At 34.5% G+C, this 18,244-nt stretch overlaps 1 protein-coding gene across 1 annotated transcript in view; it reads left to right on the top strand.

Moving 5' to 3' along the window:
* The window catches only part of PACRG (parkin coregulated), a 230,931-nt gene that overhangs the window by 195,725 nt on the left and 16,962 nt on the right, over positions 1-18,244 (top strand). The window lies entirely within an intron of this gene.

The following is an 18,244-nucleotide window of genomic DNA, read 5'->3' as shown; positions in this document are numbered from 1 at the left end:
TGTCTTCCAATTTCTTTGATTGTAAAGGTCATCATCAGCATAAATTGAACCATAAGTAATAAGATTTAAAGCTGGGTAAGTTGAATCAGTTGACAGTTAAAGAGTTTAAAATAGCCTACTATAGCTTCTAGTAGCTGTGTTGCAAGCAATACACAGGATTTCCTCCATGTTGCTCCTCAGCTGAACCCAAGCTGAACCCCTTTTTTGATGCAATCATTTGATCAAAAATGAGCAGCTAAAATGAAAGTAATTTTTCAAAAGAGTACATGATTTCTGTGTGCGAAGCTCTGGTTAACCAATCTGAAATATTTCAGTCAGACTCCTTCTCAAAACTCCTAGACTTATCAAATGATACAAATAACTTTTCCAGATATTTACTAAGGAGATAAATGTTTACCTGTATTAGGAAAGAAATTGCTTTCCTGTCAGTTCCACATTGCCCTTCATAGTCTTCCCCTCTGTCCAAAAGAAAGTATAGAGCTGCAGAGTTGTTGTTTTTTTTTTAAATTCAAACCCATGATTTTCACATATTTAAGCAATTGTTTGTGCATTGTAGGACTCTCCCAGAACATGTGTGTAGCTATACACCCATTCACACAGCTTTTGGAGTAGTGACTGCACATAGGGAAATAAGAGCATCCCTCTTTTATAGAGAAGACTCGTGTTCCATTCTCTGAGGGTTTGAGGTCTTCTGTGCTGCTCCCTATTAATTTTTCTCCATCATTTCTCCAGTCTGTTCATTAATGGTAGTGAGATAGTTATGTCTGTAGAAGGATATTGATGTTGGCAGGACTGAAGGGAATTATATAAATTAGAGCTATTTAATTTTCAGTAATCACAGAACCTTCAGAAGGAACCATTCATCTCCTCTGTGACTGCAGCTGTAGGTTCTCATAAGCTCTACCACAGCTTTAATGGAAGTGAGGGGATTCCCTTTCCTGTGTCTCAGATGGATATAATGGTAACATCTCTTAGCAGCCTTCTGACTCATATGAACAAAACTAGGAGGGATGAAGATGGATTTATATGCATTTTCTCTTTCATTTTGAAAAATTTTAGCTGCTGCTTCTTGCTGAAACACTTTACTACACTGAAAATGAATTATCTATTTAGTCAAAAATATTTGGCCAAGATATTGACAGATTTTTGAAGAGAGCTGACACACATCTGTGCTTGCTACAGTTAGTAAGTTTAGCAGCTGCTCTAGGGAAACTGAACACCTAGAATTGGTACCAGGCATGATATAGGATTCTTTCAGCTCATACTGCAGAGGATTTTGAGCACTCTTTTTCTATCACCTCTCAGTTTCCTCTTTCTAATAAAAAAGCTTTGAAAAGTTTCTTTTGATACAAAGCTGTTTGTAAGGAGCAATCAATAAAACATGTTCCAAGCTGGTCGATAGAGTAGTACGGAAATTAGAGTAGGTTGATAAGCTGTGAAGGGAGTGAGTAGAAGAGGGAGTGATAGTTACAGAACCAGAACTCTGAGCCTGATATGGAGGAAAATGGTAAGACAGAAAGGTGTGCAAAAATGGTGTGGTTATTTACATGAGAGCTCCAGGCTAGGAAGATGACAGCAGCTGTGTTTTGAGTTGACTTGAAAATGGAACCGTTTCTGTCAAGGAGGCTAGAACTGGAAGGATTGGTGTCGAGATGGAAGATTATAATGGGGTTTATATGGTGCAACTGTGTTAGTCAATAAGATGAAAGCAACACCATGTTAAGAAGCTTGGGAACAATTAGATTGATTTTGCTTTCTCCCTTTTAAAATTTTATTTTCTATGATGTACCCACTCTCTTCTTTACTGACTGTGTGACCTTTAGAGGTTTTTACTCTTAATTATTTCCTTTCTTGTGGTTGCTCTTAATATGTAGCAGAATATTCAGTCAATGTAGTAAATCTATTTCCTTATGTGTTTAGAAACAATGCACATTATTTATTTTCCAGACTACATAGTAGTTTATGAGAATGAGGATCTACTGCTGTGATTGCTGCTTTTCCTGCTCCATTAACCCACAAAAAGCTCAATTTCTAATGAAATCTAAATCCATTCCAAAGCCAATGAATATCTAATATTAATTCATTTTGTAACACTCTTAAATAAGATATGATGTATAATCTTTGGTTCAGTATATGTATGATTTCTATGGAAGAAGACTGCAAAATCTTTCTCAGAAATTATTGGGAGGGATTGTTTGTGGAGTTTTTTGATTAACTATCCCTAATCAGTTCCATTAATCTTCATCTGTAGGTGAACACTTTCATAAAATAATATGACTGGCTTATTTTTTGCTGTTCAAATCAGTCATGTTTTATTTCACTCTACTCTTCTGTCAAATCCTGTTTAGATGGGGGGATGGGGGGTCGGGGGGGACTTGTTTTTTGTTGTTGTGGTTCAACATTCACACATTTAACTTATGAATTAATATTTTTGAAGAAGATGCATTTCCCTCTTGACTGTACTTCAGAGAAATAGGAACTCCTAGGCTAATGCTAACGTGTGCTGAAATTGTTATTTGTTCAGTGAATATAGTGTACAGAGTTATTCTTTCACATGTTTTGAGTAAATCCTGGCTCAACCAATTTTCTGTTCTTCCATGTGTAGTATTCCAATGTGAAGTTCATGAGACATTGTAGATATTGTGTGTGGAAATTGCAAATAAGCATTTTTACACTAAGATTTTTATTGTCATTATTGTCTGTGGTCAATCCAACATGCACATATTATTAGCTATCCTTTGCTCTCTTGGAAATATGATAAAAGTTTGAGTGGCATCAGCTTGAAAGGGTGCATGTTAAGTGGGATACATAAAAAAGTCCAAGAACAATTCAGTTTTTTTTCAAATGCAAATTAAAATGGAAAGGGAAGTAATCTTAGAAGAACTTCTTTCTGATCTTATATCCACACTCTCCTTTAAGGTAAATTCACTCCTGAATTTACCTTAAAGGATACTGAATCCAGGCTGCTTTGTTCTTAAAATTAATAAGATTCACTTTGGCTAAATCAATGCTGAGTTTTTTCTCTCTCAAAAGGGGAGCAAAGCCAGTTGGTTAGTATAAGACAAGTTAGACTTACAAATGCCAGTCATGTGATGCTTTTTTTGCTTCCACATATGAAGTTTCTACCACAGGGAATAAATGACTGACACATCACCCCCTGCCACCATAACAACTGTCACGCAACACCATTATTTTTCAAACATTAGTGGCATCCCTCCAACTGGCCATAAGGTTGCAGGCATATATTTTAATCATTACTTTGCCCATTGCAGGAAGCTGAAGTCACACCATTTAATGTGTGCTTATGATAAATTTCACTTTCTTTTATAATAAGATGGAAGTTAATGAAGCACTGCATAATTGTGGTGAATTAGGCAGCAGTAGAACAAGGCAGGAGAATCCCCACTTATTGACATTATCAAAGCCATCTTAAATGCATTGACTTTTAAACTGACTCATATTCAATTATTAAAAAGGGACCAGGGGAGTATACTGTTGGCTTAGTAAGAAAGAAGATTATAACAGTTCATTAGTTATTAATTAATTGACAATCTCACTGCTTAATGTCTTTACATGTAATAAATACTTCTGTGCCCAGTTCTGTTTTTCATCAACATGTAAAATACGACATTTTATTTCTTCTGTCCACACATACAAGGGAGGGTCAGCTGGTCATGTATTAGCAATTTATATTGAGATATTTTACAACATAAATTATTTATGGAATTAGTAAATAATTTTTCTATATGAAGCTAGCCATAAGAATAACATACATCTGTCTTTTTTTACTATAGATTAAATTTAGGTGTTAATCCTGTCTTAAGCAAACCACAGGTTTCCTGAATAGCAACTTGCGGGGAAGGACTGGGGGAAATGGACCCCACAAGAAAAACAAGTGGCTGTGACGAAAGTGCCCATAATAGAATTCGTTTTACAAGAATGATTCAGAGGCAAACTGTTTATTCTTCCATAAATTGTTGCTTTACTGTAATTTTTACTCACAGCAATTAGAAGTACATATTTTTGCTGCTGTTTTATACCCCATCCTTCCTATTCACAAGCAACACATTATTGCTCTTGAAAAAAGGAAGTATCTTGAAAAGAGGAAGCATGAATAGCATGCATATTCAGGAATGTAATGCCTTGCTTTCATGCATCCATGTTATCACCAGAACACCAACTGAATTTTTTTAAGGCACATTGTTTTTGGGGGTGGGGAGGGTGCAAGAAAGATTATAGTCACTCCTGTACGTGTGACCATATAAACACCCTCAGGACAATGTGACACAGCAGCATCTATGACTGTAGATATGCTTCTTATTTTTTGTTACTAATAGATTTTTTTTAAATCCACTAATACCATGGACAGGTATGAACAGAAGTAGAATTGTGCTGCACCAGGGCCTGTATTTGTTGGTTTTCATGAGTGAAGGTCTGTCCTGGTGCCAGTATCTAGATGATTGGCAGGGAGGGAGAGAAGGAACAGTTTGAACCTGGGGCTACCAGTGATTCAATACATAGTATAAAATAGTACTTTGCTTTTCAAAACCAACCAAACAGAAAACTTGTATTGATGTCTCTCACAAAATTTGTAATGTGCTATCTGAGTCATTGCTACCTTTCAGCACATAACTATAATTTGCCCTATGTATAAAAAACCAAACGTTTCATATCAAAAGCTTCTCTCAAAAAAGTTTTTCCTCATTACATTTTACTCCCGCTTATGTTACCAAAGTTATATATGGTTGGTTAAAGAAAATAGAGAGTGCTTGAGAGGGTAGGTGGAGCAATGATGAGTCTCCAGGGTTGGTAACTTTACGTGGTAGCTTCTTAAACAAAGTTACAGAGTCTGCTCCGGCAGCTGGAATAGATTGTCTGCCCACAGTCACAGAGTGACTATCGTATTTCCCTCTGCTGAAAGAGGCAGTCACTTTCTCACCTTCCCTCCTGGTCAAAGGGCCCTGCTGCTTCCTTCCGCTCACCCCTAAGACACCTAATTCAATTAAGTATTTTGTCTGAAAATTAATCTAGCAACAAAAATAAGTATGGCTGGTATTTCTGCTGGGTTTGTGGGCTGAATTTGCCTACAAACATGTGAGATGCATAGAGAAAATGAAAGGAAGAAATGTTTGCAGGACAGAGGGTAAAAGAATAACACATGTTCCTCCAACTCTAGGGCCCCAAAATATAAAATAAATAAGTACTAAAAATATTGGATTTTTTAATATTGCACGTACACACACACCAAAAAAATCTGGCCTAACATGAAATTAAAATGCATCCAGAATAAGAGAGAATTTAACAGGGGAAGGAGGAGAAAGAAGAATCAACGAGTGTCAAAAGGTTAGCAATTATGCTAAGGAGGGTTATTTCTATAGAATTTCTCTCTACTCATTTGTGAGTAGAAAGTTTCTCTAGAAGTCAGTTCCCAACAAGAATCTAATTTTAGGCATTTTGATTCACCTCAGGAGAAATCTGACCTCTTCCTGTCCTGTAAATGTTGAAGAGACTAAGAGACTAACCTTAGGCTAATGTTAGCCTTTGTGTTTGCCTTCCAGTGGCTTCAACAATGTGCAAATCAAATTCTAATGAGAAATGCTAAGAATTAAACTAATTTGGTTCAAAATTCAGCTTTGGTAATTTTAAGTAGGTTCTAGATTTCAGAAAATTATTCAGAAACCTAATAATGTAGAAAATACTTGTACATGGTAGAAGAAACTTGTATCCATTGGCATTGATTTCCTTTTCCCCCAGTATAGACACATTTCCCTGGAGGGCAATTCAGGAGTCTTTATAAGGAGGCAAAAAGTTATCAGCAACTGGAAAACAGAAAAGCTAATTTCAGCCAGTAAACACAAAAATATCTGAAATTACATCTGTTCTAGGGCTGTATTTGACCTAAAACATACTAAATTCTAGGAGGACTTTTTTTTCCATTTTGTATTCCAATGTCCTGAAATTTTACTGTTAACCTCACATGAGATTATGTGCGTCAATAATAAAATTCCTGTACATTGATATAACTCCTGTGTCTCTTTTTCCCTTACTGACATTTTGCCTACATTTCCATACCTCAGGCCTTTGTTCTGTGATACATCTCCTGATAATCCATTGAATATGTTGTATTGCAATTCAGCATGATACAGTTTTATCAAAAATTAAGCAGCTTGTGTACAAACTGTATCAAAAATAAATTCAGAATTGAGATATCAACTCTTTGAAATATTTCATTATAGAATTCATATCTGTGTGAGTTTTGAACATTCTTCCTCAAAAAGTGAGTATGCAGATCTTTCTACCTCAAAATAAATATCGTGCTTTATGATTTGTAACCTGTACACATCTCAGAGTTCCTAGCATCTGTATTGGTTAGATTACTAACTCTGATTTTAGGTTTTTTTATTTAGGAATCTCTACTGCACAATTGTATTCGGTACCTGTGATGCACTAAGAAACTTCAACATTTGTTTAGAATAAGTAAATTAATACCTAATTCTAAAGCTAGAACTCTAGAATGAAACAATCAAAAATACATTTTACAAACAGGTTTTGGGATTAGTTTATATGCTACTATATTACAAATGTTTACTAGGGGACTTTGACAGACAGAAGAAAGAAACTCATTACTATTTCTGACAATACAGAAATGAGAATAAGACAAAACAGAAAACAAAATGTTAAATTTATATTTGAAGGTAAGGCTAAAGATCTTTTTCCTCTTCCACTACTATGCTTTCTACAGAAATAAAAATGGCAATAATGTGTTCTTCCATAGTTCAGAAATCTGTAGCTTATACTATGTAAATTCAAATTCAGTTTTCCCTATTTTTTTTTTGTAACAGCCTACTGATGAGGAAGCGATAACACATTTTTTGCTTTCTCAAAAGAAGGAAAAAATTTTAGTTAGCTGGGATTTGTCTGTTTTGCATACTTTATAACACATGTTCTACATTAAAATTTTTTAAATTTTTTTAGTACCTGCATGGCCTTATTATCAGTGCACGATCAAGTTCTAAACTCCTTGCTTTGGCAAACACAAGTTTGCACTTGTGAGTAGTTCCCTGCCTTTTGACTGAACTCAACTGTATGAGTAGTTTTGTGTATATACAGAAATTTTTGCAAATCAGAGCTTAGAAATGTACCCAGACTTTGATTTGAACAAAAAAAATTAGCTTTTTTTGCCTTAATAGTATTTTCCTTACACATAGGACAAGAGGGGATGGCTGTACACTGTAAGAGAGTTGGTTCAGATTGGATATTAGAAAGAAATTCTTCACTGTGAGGATGGTGAGGTACTGGAACATGTTTCCCAGAGAAGCTAGAAGTGTTCAAGGCCAGGCTGGATGGGCTTTTGAACAGCATGGCCTAGTGGAAGGTGTCCCTGCCCATGGCAGGGGGGTTGTAAGCAAAGGGTCTTTAAGGTCTCTTCCCACCCAAATAGTTCTATGATTCTGACAAAAGATACCTTTCAGTCATTGAAAATTTTTTAACTTTTTCTAGTTTGGAATTTTTGGTTGGAAGAAAGTAATCAAGGCTTGATTCTGTAACAGAAAACTTCTATACTTAAGTTTACATCAAAAATTATGTTCTGAACAGTCAATATTTTTAACTTTTCATTCCATTGTTATTTAAAAACTCAAAATATGTAATTTATTTTTAAAAAATCTATCTAATTCTTTTTTTAATGTGGACTTTTTCAGACATGGGTAACTTTTCTGCCAAAATATTTTTTGTAGTATCTGAGTATTTGATTCTTTCTTACAGAGAGCCAAAGCTTCTAATGCATTGTTCTATTAATTGGCATTATTCCACTCTATCAAGTAAAGATCAAAAAATTTTGTATGTTCCTGGAAAAAATGTCATTTCTTCCATGGTATGATTAAAACAAAAAAAAAATCAGACCAAACCAAATCACACCAAAAAAAAAAAAAAAAAAAAAAAAAAAAGAAAGAATTTAGTTCAATAGCCTTTCAATTTCTTAGAAATCTAAGACTTTTTTAAAATCATAAAGTAAGAGAATAGGATAATGGAGATTTTTCTGGACTGTTATAGAACAAGCCTTCCCTTGCCGTAATTCTTATTAGAGAACTTCATACTGTACCTTGTAGACCACAATTGTAAGTGCTGTTTATTTGGTATCTTTAGTTTTCCTTGCATTTCCTTCCTTTACAAAGAGTCTTCTATAAATAGAAACCAACCTGTTTCCTTGGCTCAGTATCAGGAAAGTGGTGAATCATTTCATATACTGATGTGCTGAAGATGGCATGAATATTTAAAATGTAGATATACAGTCTAAATAGAATAGCTATGCCTGGAATTCCAAAAGTGGCTAGAGATTTTTGCACTTTTACAAAAGTATGAGTGAAAATATGTAAGTTGTGAAAGAACAGAGCTAAATTCTTCCTACCCCTTCCTGTACACCGATCCTTCTTGTTTTAACACAAGTTTTTGTCAAAACTTTGTTGTAAATTTTAAATCATAATTTATTTTTGTCAGAAAAATATTAAAGTCTATGAAAATGAATTCGCACATCACTGTGCAAGTACACTTCTTTATTAAAAATGTGCCGCTTTCCAAATTTATGTTCACTTTTGTTTAAGTTAATTTCTGTGATTCCATTTTGTTTGCCTTAGGTTAGAGCATTGCCTTGTACAAAATTAACATGTCTAATTGCATAAATATTTATTCCTGGATGACATTCCATCTAACTCAATAGAATGGAATCACTTATTTTGTAACGTGTTGTGGAGTCAGTCTTGGGTCTCTTCATAATAGAGAAGTATAAACCTAATTAATCTCTTACAAGAAGAAAAATACTTTCTAGCCAGAGAAACACTAAAGTTTCTATTTTCTTATTTTGTTTTATATCTTTAGTATTGTTTCTCAATTCAAGAAACCATTTTGAGTGAAACTGCCAATGCAGAAATGCCTTTCTAATTTCCCTGTGTACCTCTGAGCATGAGCAGTAGATGGGATCTGATTTTATTCCATTTCTGTTTACAGCCAAGAATTGGAGAGACTGTTCAGATCTCCATTTTCCTTGTTTAAATCAGGGATTAATCCAGAATTTGGAGTTACAGTATATTCCAAGGTTTTTATCAAGTTAACATAGATCTTCTAGATAATAAGAAAGGTTTGTATTACCATGAAAAAATGAAAAACATGGGCTGTGTAGCATTTAGCACTTCCTTTTATATTTAGCAGGGTCACAGTTCATCCCAAAATTTTTTGACTAATTAATTAGCCTTAACAGTATCTCCCAGAAGATGCTTTAAAATGAAGGATCATGTAACTTTGCTGTTGCACTCTCTATCGTGGCTGTGAGCCTGTGAGATTACAACCGGTGTAGTAAGGAATGCAACAGTGTGGCATGAGAAGAATGTGGCACATTACCCATGTGTGATAACCCAGCCCAGTGCAGTCCCTGCCTGATGAGCACATGGCTGGCCTGTTTACAAGATGACCCTAAATAAGCCACAGCATCTTTGTTTACTTTGCTATCATTCACAACATTTCACTGCATTTCATATCATTCACTATTTCAGACCACTGAGAATGAACATATTTATTTGTATATGAAAGAAGTGTGCAAAGTTAACAAATGATCCTGAATGAAAAGGAATATTTCAATCATGTACACTTAGTTTTAGATCTGGTAATGTATCTCCGAGATTTGGAGAGAGGATCTTCCGACAGTGATTTGAAGAACTGTTTCTTGCAGCAATGAATTTAGGGAAACATCCCATAACGAAGCATTGGGTTATAGTTAAGAACATAATCAAGTATATTTCTTAAGCTGGGATGGATTTAAGTATATTAACAGGTTTCCTGAAGTTGGAGACTACAGTCTAAAAATTAGGTTTGCTTTCTGTTTTGGCTCCTGGCCCTTAATTTGAATACAAACGTTTAAGTGAGTATGACTGTATTATCTCTTATTTAGCACAAAATCACTCTCTTATCGTTCCAACTGACTTCACACTGGAAAATTACAATGATGCGTCTTAGTGACACATTGTTTCAGATATAATTGATTTAACTGTTGTCTCATGAAAATCTTGTTATCAGACTTAGAGCTTAGCTGCATTTTGTAGACTAAGGACTGCGAAATTTTCTAAACAGGAATGACCAGCACTTGCACAGGTAGCCTGTGAACTTTCAGAAGTTCAAAGTTTTGTGTTACTTTGGATATTTACCCAATACCAAGGGTTAGTGAGTCCTTTCAGAATGAGAAATAGAACTGTAATGTTGCAAAGTAGAAAGGAGCTCCGATTAAGCTTCAGATAGATTAGCATCTTAGGAATGGATGGAAAAGTCCAGAGAGGAACCTTCCTGATGCTGGGCTGATTGTTCTGCAATGGCTAAAGCCTACCAAATCCTACCATTTCTTCTGGATGAAGTGACAAAGACATGAGAAATGGAAAGATAAACTACTTGCAAGTATATTCCAGCAGGAAGATGTGGAATTTTCGTTGTCCCTGGTAATTATTGTCTTATCTTGCTTACCTGATTCTACATTTCTTCAGCCTTTGTGTGGGAAGGTTCAGACAGTAATTTTTACAACTCTATGTGTACCTCATACAATTCTTCCTGTGGACAGGATTCGTTCTGGAAACTGAGTCGGTGTTGTCAGAAACCAATGCATTACAAACCTTCAATATCAGCCATCAGAAAGGTAGTTTATATCTGCCCATATCAAGTTTATTTGCATAAATGGGCCTCTTTGTTTCCCGAAAGAAATAAACTGAGAGTGAAGGTAGAAGTGGCAGAAGGCCACGGCAAGAAGCAAAAGAGATTTATCTACTGACATCGTGATGATCATCTTAATTAACTGAAATGTATTATCAGTTGTGTTTAAATGAAATCTGATTTTTTATCCTCTTAAATGTACATAATCTTCGTGCTTCCTGAAAACTTCCAGAAGACAGCATTTCCTTCCAATCCTTTTTCTACTCTTTCATCCTACTGTTATTTGTGGGGAAGGAAAGACTGTCCTTGTTACTTACATTTCTTTTTTCATGTGTGATTTCAGTTCTTGGAAAGATTAAATGCTGTTTACCATGGAAAGGAGATAAATGTAGAGGTATCAGACATCTTTACCTTTCTACATGGGTGTTGGAACTTTCTCATTTTACAGCTTCCAGTACAGTTCCAGACTACTTGAACACAGCTAAAAATCACAATTAATTGGAGAAAAATCCATGGTGATGTTGTACTGTGGACAAATGGACAAGACACCAGAAAACACCTTTCAATTTTACACTTTGACTTTCAACTCTCCTATGTTGGCATGAAAATCCAGTTAATGTGTGTCAGCTTACCATTCTATCTACATTTCTTCTCTTATCTTTGTCTTCATACCAATTTAAGTCTAAAAGTTACCTGGTAATATTGTTGAAATACACTCTTTCTTCATCCAGCATCTGATTTAACTTTTACTGCAGGCTGATGATTTCATCATGTGGATGACTGTAGTTATGAAATAAGCTTAGATGATCTTTGTCTTATGTCTTTTGAAAAACTTTGGGGTTAGCTAAGCAGTCATACTACTGACTTTATTTTATGTTTTATTAACCTCCAGAGCTTATGTGGAAAGAGAAAAATACTTCAAGATTGTTTCTTCTTGTACTGACTTATTTTAGAGAAGATCCTGTGCCTTATTAAGCTTCTTGTTTGAAGAGGTTTTTTCTACACCTTATTTATTTTTATGATATTGCCAACAATCCTAGAGGCTTTACGTATAGTAAAAGCATGTTATTAGTATTACTTAGAACTGTAAAAGTTTGTATGTGTATCAAGATGTATAGCTCAACACATCAGTTTCTAAATAGTAAAGCAAAAAATTTTTATAAATGACTGAGACCATGTACCGTAGCCATGCCCACTTACCTTTTATGTTAATTAGTAGTTTGTCATTTTAAAGCATATTTCAAACTATATTTCTGTGTTAGTGTGGCTCACGGAAAAACTTATGTACATGCTAGTTAGGACATAAATGGGAACTTATTACCAAAGCTAACAAGCCATAAAGTAAATGCCCACTGACATAAATATCCAAATATACCAGCTATACACCTGAAAGACAGGAGAAAAGAGAGGTTATTGTGGGGTCTTATTTATAAATGAAGCGGTGAATGATAGTCAGGATATTCATCAGAAAAAGTCCCTGGTGGATTCAGGGTTCTACTGAAGCCCATGAGAGCTCATGTTAGAAGTCAGGTAAGCAGCCAATGTTCACTGACGCTCAAGGTCTTTCATTCCTGGGTTTATGTTTTGATTTTCATCTCTTTGTATTTGATCAGTTGTTTGTGGCCAACAAAATATATGTATTTAATTTGTTCAAATCCCTATTCTAATCAATAGTGGGGTTCAGAAATATGGAAGTTATGAAATAATATGTTAAAAAGACAACATTCATCAGAAAAAAAAAAATGTCAGCATCTTAGTTATATGCTATAATGATGAAATTAGAAGAAGTTATTGAGATGTAATGGTACAAAATCCAAACATTGTGTGGCAGTTACGCTCCACTTAATGCAACATGTGATTTACACATTTAGAAGAAAAAATGAGATTTCATTCCTACCATATGTGCTGATTCAATGACATCTAGCAAACATGCTGACAGTGTGTTTTTCATTGTCATTCATGGAGAAACAATGTATTTGACCAGTTTAATTGTTCAACATGAAGCAATGGTGAGTACCAAACTAAAAACACCACAAATATCCAGTTCTTCAGGAGCATTTAAAATACATGCTGAAGCTTATAACATGTTGTGTAAAGTAGAATAATTTTAAATGCTTTTTCCTGGTTTGCTATTTCTAAGAAAATATTTCTCTGAAAAATAAAACATAGATTATTGATTTCTTTTAATAAATAAAATGTAACTAACAAATGGTGTTAAAATTGTGCAAAAGGATAGTCACAATATATAGCTGGAGTACAAATGGTGATTCAAATAGCTGCATCTTGTATTTAGGTCCAAGTTTGTAAACTCCACTAAGGTCAATTTACTAGATATTTAATATTACGTACCTTGTACTAATGTTATTTCTGCTTAAAATGGTAGATGCCTTATCTTAGATTCTGTTTGCAGATCTCTTTGTACCTCAGTTAAAATAGAAAACACATCTATATGCATGGAGTGAATTTGACCTTACATCGTAGGAGTAGGAAATACCTCTTCCTTACTCATTTACTCCACCTTCACAGACAAAAGTGGATTCATTTTTTTGTTATTTATAGATATCCCTAAAGACCATGGTCTTGCCATTTCCCTGTTTACATGGTCTATGGTGAAGTAGGTCTACTGGCAGTATTAAAAATTAAACAACTCCAAGGAATGATCTCCAGCACTGAAAGTCCGTAATATCCAATGGTGGGCTCTGTCACATGCTACTCATTGACATCATGATCTAGAGGTCCAAAGAACTCATCATTCCCTCACTCTGTTACTCCTGTTCTTCTTCCTGAAGCCAAACTGAATTCTGTGCACTAGCAATTTTAAGATTCAAATAACACTTACTTCCTGCTATGTCGATAAACCTGGAGTGAATACTGGACTTTAATGCCGATATATAAATTATTCTTTAGGGTCTATGTTATAATTCCAAACATTCCAAGTATATTTTTCTAGATGCTTTTAAGATGGTAAGATGATTTCTTGTGGTTGTTTCAGAAACTTATGAACTGATATGTCTTTGAGAAAAACTCTTTGTCTTTTGTAAATAAATGGAACTGGCCAGATCTTCAACTCCTATATGTGCTTGTCACTCCAAAAAAGTTATTTTATGGTAGTTGTAGTTAAATTTTATGGAAAAGTAACCTAAAATTTTGTCCTAATGTTTTCTGTTTTGTACAGAAGATGGAAACAACATGTGCATGTGCTGAGATAACACCTGTTAGACAGAGCAGCATGTTGGTTACAGAAACTGCCCTTCAATGCACAGCCCCACACCCTTGATGATACAGTTCAAGAATGATTTCTTGATTTACCACCAAAACTGCACTAAAATGCAACAGTTCAATACACACCCATCTCTACTTAATTTAAAGCTTTTTAATTGAATGTCAGTCAATTACACTGTTATAATCCATATCTTATTACAAAGTACCTTACACATGCATGTTAAATAGCACATTTTCTTAACTTAAACCATTTTCCTTTCTAGAAACCATTGCAACTAAGGAATCAATTATGATTATGGCAACAGCCAAAATGCATTTATTACTTAATGCGATTATTTCATTGCTAATTAAAAAAAAAATCACCCTCCTATCTTATTTTCTATTTAACCAACATTTCCCAACATGAAATATTTTTCCAGGGTAAAGTATTTCTCACCTATTTTAATGTTAGCTATCATAGAATTTGAGTATTTTCCAAAAACTAATTAGACTCACAACAGCTCAGCAATCCCATTTACTCTTAACCTCATGCCTTCTGCCTTGATCCAAGTCCTGTTTTCTTCTTCATAGCTGCTTTTTATAGTGACTATGAGGATACTAATTTGAAGTGAGTTTTCAGCTTTGTTCTGAAAGCTGAGAAAATTGTGGTCAATCTAATATCCTCTGACAAGCAATATGAAATCTTTTGTTCTGTTTATTGAATTAGCCTATCTTCTGCTCCCATGAGCTTTGTTTTTCAGATTGATAGATTCATGATTAATACAAAAGAGAATAACTGAGGATAGCAGTCTCCTCATGTAGAAATATATTCTGCAGTATGTGGGGAAAAACTTCATAGGACTTTTACATTTAGATAGAGACCACATCTTCGGCCTGGCAATTTTAAAGGATAACAACAGTCAGTGTGTGTTGTACTACGGTTGAAGTAATATAAATTTCAGTAATTAATTCAGGCAGTTTTCAGTGAAAAAGCCAGGGCCTAACCATAAGACAGCAGGCTCAGGTACAGCTTTACAGTCAACCTCAGGTGGGAAAAGGCATTTTTCAAAATTTTTAACTATTCAGTCATTTTATGATTGAATGCCAAGCTATCCAAGTGGATTGCTTTGGTGGGCTAGCTAACGTGAGAATCCATCAATATAAGGTGATAGGTTGCAAGATGTAGCTTTAGCAAAATTTAACTTAATAGTCTCTTCTCCTGTCATTTTCTATCTTGATAGAATCTGAATTTGTACAACTTCTGTATTTTAAGAGCTGATTCATGTGAGACACTGGAACAGGTGAAAGCTAAGAACAATTTTGAGATAAATAAACAACATGGTGGAAGTATTGACACATCAGAGATTTTGGACTATCAAAGTTATTCCCAATGAAAATATTCCTGCCAATAGAAGTGTTCAATGTTAAAGATGTTTCTCAAAATAATTTTTGAGAAAATCCTCAGAACAGCATAATTAAAAAGAAAAATATATAAATATTATATGCACTCCTTAGATTTTCCTTGTATTCGTGTAAGAAAAGGGGGGTTATGGTTCTCCTAGAAAATCAGATACAAAATTTTATTGATTTCTTTTACTATTGAATAGACATTATGAAGCATTAGGGAACTGATGTCCATATGACATTTTTAATATGCTGTATAGAATATTTGAGATGTGTGCACAACATCCCGGTATTTGTTTGTAGTAGTCAATTTAAGCTATTTCAGGGAACATATGCATTATATATGAAATACTTAAAGTTCCAGCTGAATAAACACCCACATTTGCCATCCACTTCAAAGGTCTACAAGTAGACTTTGTGTACAATTTAAAATGAAAAATGTGTAGTACATGCATCTGACCGTTTTCATTTAAAATGCTATTCTGCCTTATCTAAATTATATATGTTTTGGATCTTTCTGTATTAAATAATTGTAGGTGGAAGGATGAAGCTTCATATGTAGTATTTCTCCACAATATATATTTATTGGCATTCAAAAAGATTTTATTATCAATACTTATTGTACCAAGTGTGACTTCATGTGTCAGGAACCCAGAAGTATTTCAGCATATATGGCTACTAAAGCTGTGATTAATGCCCATTAACACTTCTCAAGGAGAAGTGAAATATTATGATACATAGGTGTTCTAGGGAGGAAATACAAAGTTCAATATCAGGGTATTGGTTTGGCGGGGGGGTGGTCTGGGGAAGGGGGTTGGCTTGCGGTTTTGTGGGGTTTGGGGAGGATTTTGGAGGATTACTTTTTTTGAGATAAAATCCAATTATATTCTTAAAAAAAATCATTAGCATGTTTTTCTCAACTATGGCTCAAATGTGATCTTTAGCTCTTTAAATGAAAAGCTGGGAAATGAAAGCACATTCACTTGCTGCAAGTACTCATTTAGAAAGAAACAAAGCAGCATGAATTAAAACCATGTAAGTAAGAAATGGTTGTCTGACATAGGAAGCTGTTAAAATGTATTTCTGGAAGATATTGCTGATGATGCTGAAGTCAATAGAGCAATTTTTTTTTCTTTGTTAAAGCAGTGTGATTTAGTTCAAAATAAGCTGCATGGCACTAATCCTTCTGAAAGTAAAGTGGCAGGTTTTAGAACTATACTTCGAAAGAGAAGAATGATTGCATTCTGATTTACATTAATATAAAAAAAATCACTACATGAGGAAGAAGTTAATCCCACTCCTATTAACACATCACCCATGAAAATGAAATCATAGCATTTGATCTTGCTCTCAGTGAATTCAGTGTATTGAGTTTAATAGAAAGTCAGCCTCATCGCAGCTAAGTCCAGCACTGGCCCTGCTACTCTAATTAGACTTCAACAATATTAGTTTCTTTTTTCCCTCATCTTTTTACTTCATTTCCCTTGACTGGAGTGCAATTTCACCAAAATGTAGTAATCATTAACTGGCAGCAGCATAGAGACTGAAATTTTAAATTGACAATCCCAGCAGTAGAATACCAGAAATTTATAGAAGCATAACCATTTCTTCTGCTGGGTGTGTGATAATTGTTTTTCTGCTCATTTACATCCAAAAGTAATTAAGCTCTACAACAAAACTGTGTACTGTAGTGTTGGTGCAAAGTCTGCTGTTTGGAGGTTATGCAGAGATTCCATGAAAACATCACAGTGGGAACTGTTGTTCATTTGCATTGTCACTTCCTAAAAATTTGCAGAAACATACCCTTGAAAGAATTAGGTCACACAAAATGTGGCCTAAGGGCTTCTCCTTTCTGTTTTCCCCAGTGGAGTTCTGCAGCTGATGCGATAAAAAACATTCTACATCAATAATTTTTTGAGTTTATGTTTCCTGAAAAATTTATTTAGCTTATGGAAATAAACCATCTTTATCATTCAGTGGGAAAATTTCCTTGTCTTTCCTTCCAGACCTGATTTCTTGGTACAAATGCAGTGGTGTTAGAGTGCATGTAAAGTAGTATAATAGAAGTTGGCAACTCTTATATCTTCTGAATCTTCTTCAGACAATTGTAGTTAAAGCCATACATTAAAAATGCATGTCATAGTAATGTAAGAAAATTATTACGGGAAGCTTTGCTTTTCCTGGATATTACAACTTACATATAAACAAATACAACTTCAATGTCCAGAGATTTTCTTTCTCATGACATTTTTTACCAAAGTCTCATAGTGTTTCATGGTCACATGTGCCTTTTCCTTTTAGAGGGCTAAAGGACAGCTGTTGTTTTCTGGTACTATTGATAATGTGAAAAAAAAAAACCTGTGAGATAACACCATAGCTAGTACTTTTCTTATTGAAAATAAGCTAATTAATCACTGTAGTGGGCAGAGAAAAGCTAACTCCCTCTCTCATTTACTTTTCTGAAACTCATTGATTTACATGGTGAGGCATGACTATAGCTGGCAGCAGTATTATATACTCTTCATTTCTTAATACTTTGTATATGCTTGTTTCTTTAGTTAGGAAATGCTTTGATATAAATAAACACACTTTAGTCCTGATTTTGCAATCACTTAAACATTTGCATGACAGTTTCCTGAGTCAGGCCTATATCTGCTTATGATACCAAAGCCAGCATTTTATGTAGCATGAGCTTTATCTTATTGAGAAATTTTGCATTAATTCTATTGAATTACACTTTCTGAAGCTTCTCATACATGCACTTAAATACTTTCTTTGTCTTCCTATATTTTCTCCTCTTTTTTTGATTTCAGATTTTTTGGGGGTTTATTTTATGGCAACATCTCACTTAAGCTTACAATAGTATAGATGATTCTAACATTTCATTTATGCTTGTTCACTTTGCCTTATGGTTATGGAAGTTTTTCCTTGACTATTCAGAGGGATCTCGTGT

Source organism: Corvus moneduloides, chromosome 3 (genome assembly GCF_009650955.1).
Source record: "Corvus moneduloides isolate bCorMon1 chromosome 3, bCorMon1.pri, whole genome shotgun sequence".
Lineage (NCBI taxonomy): Eukaryota > Metazoa > Chordata > Aves > Passeriformes > Corvidae > Corvus > Corvus moneduloides.
The sequence above is the reverse complement of the archived record's forward strand: the minus strand, read 5'-3'. Positions and strand labels throughout refer to the sequence as shown.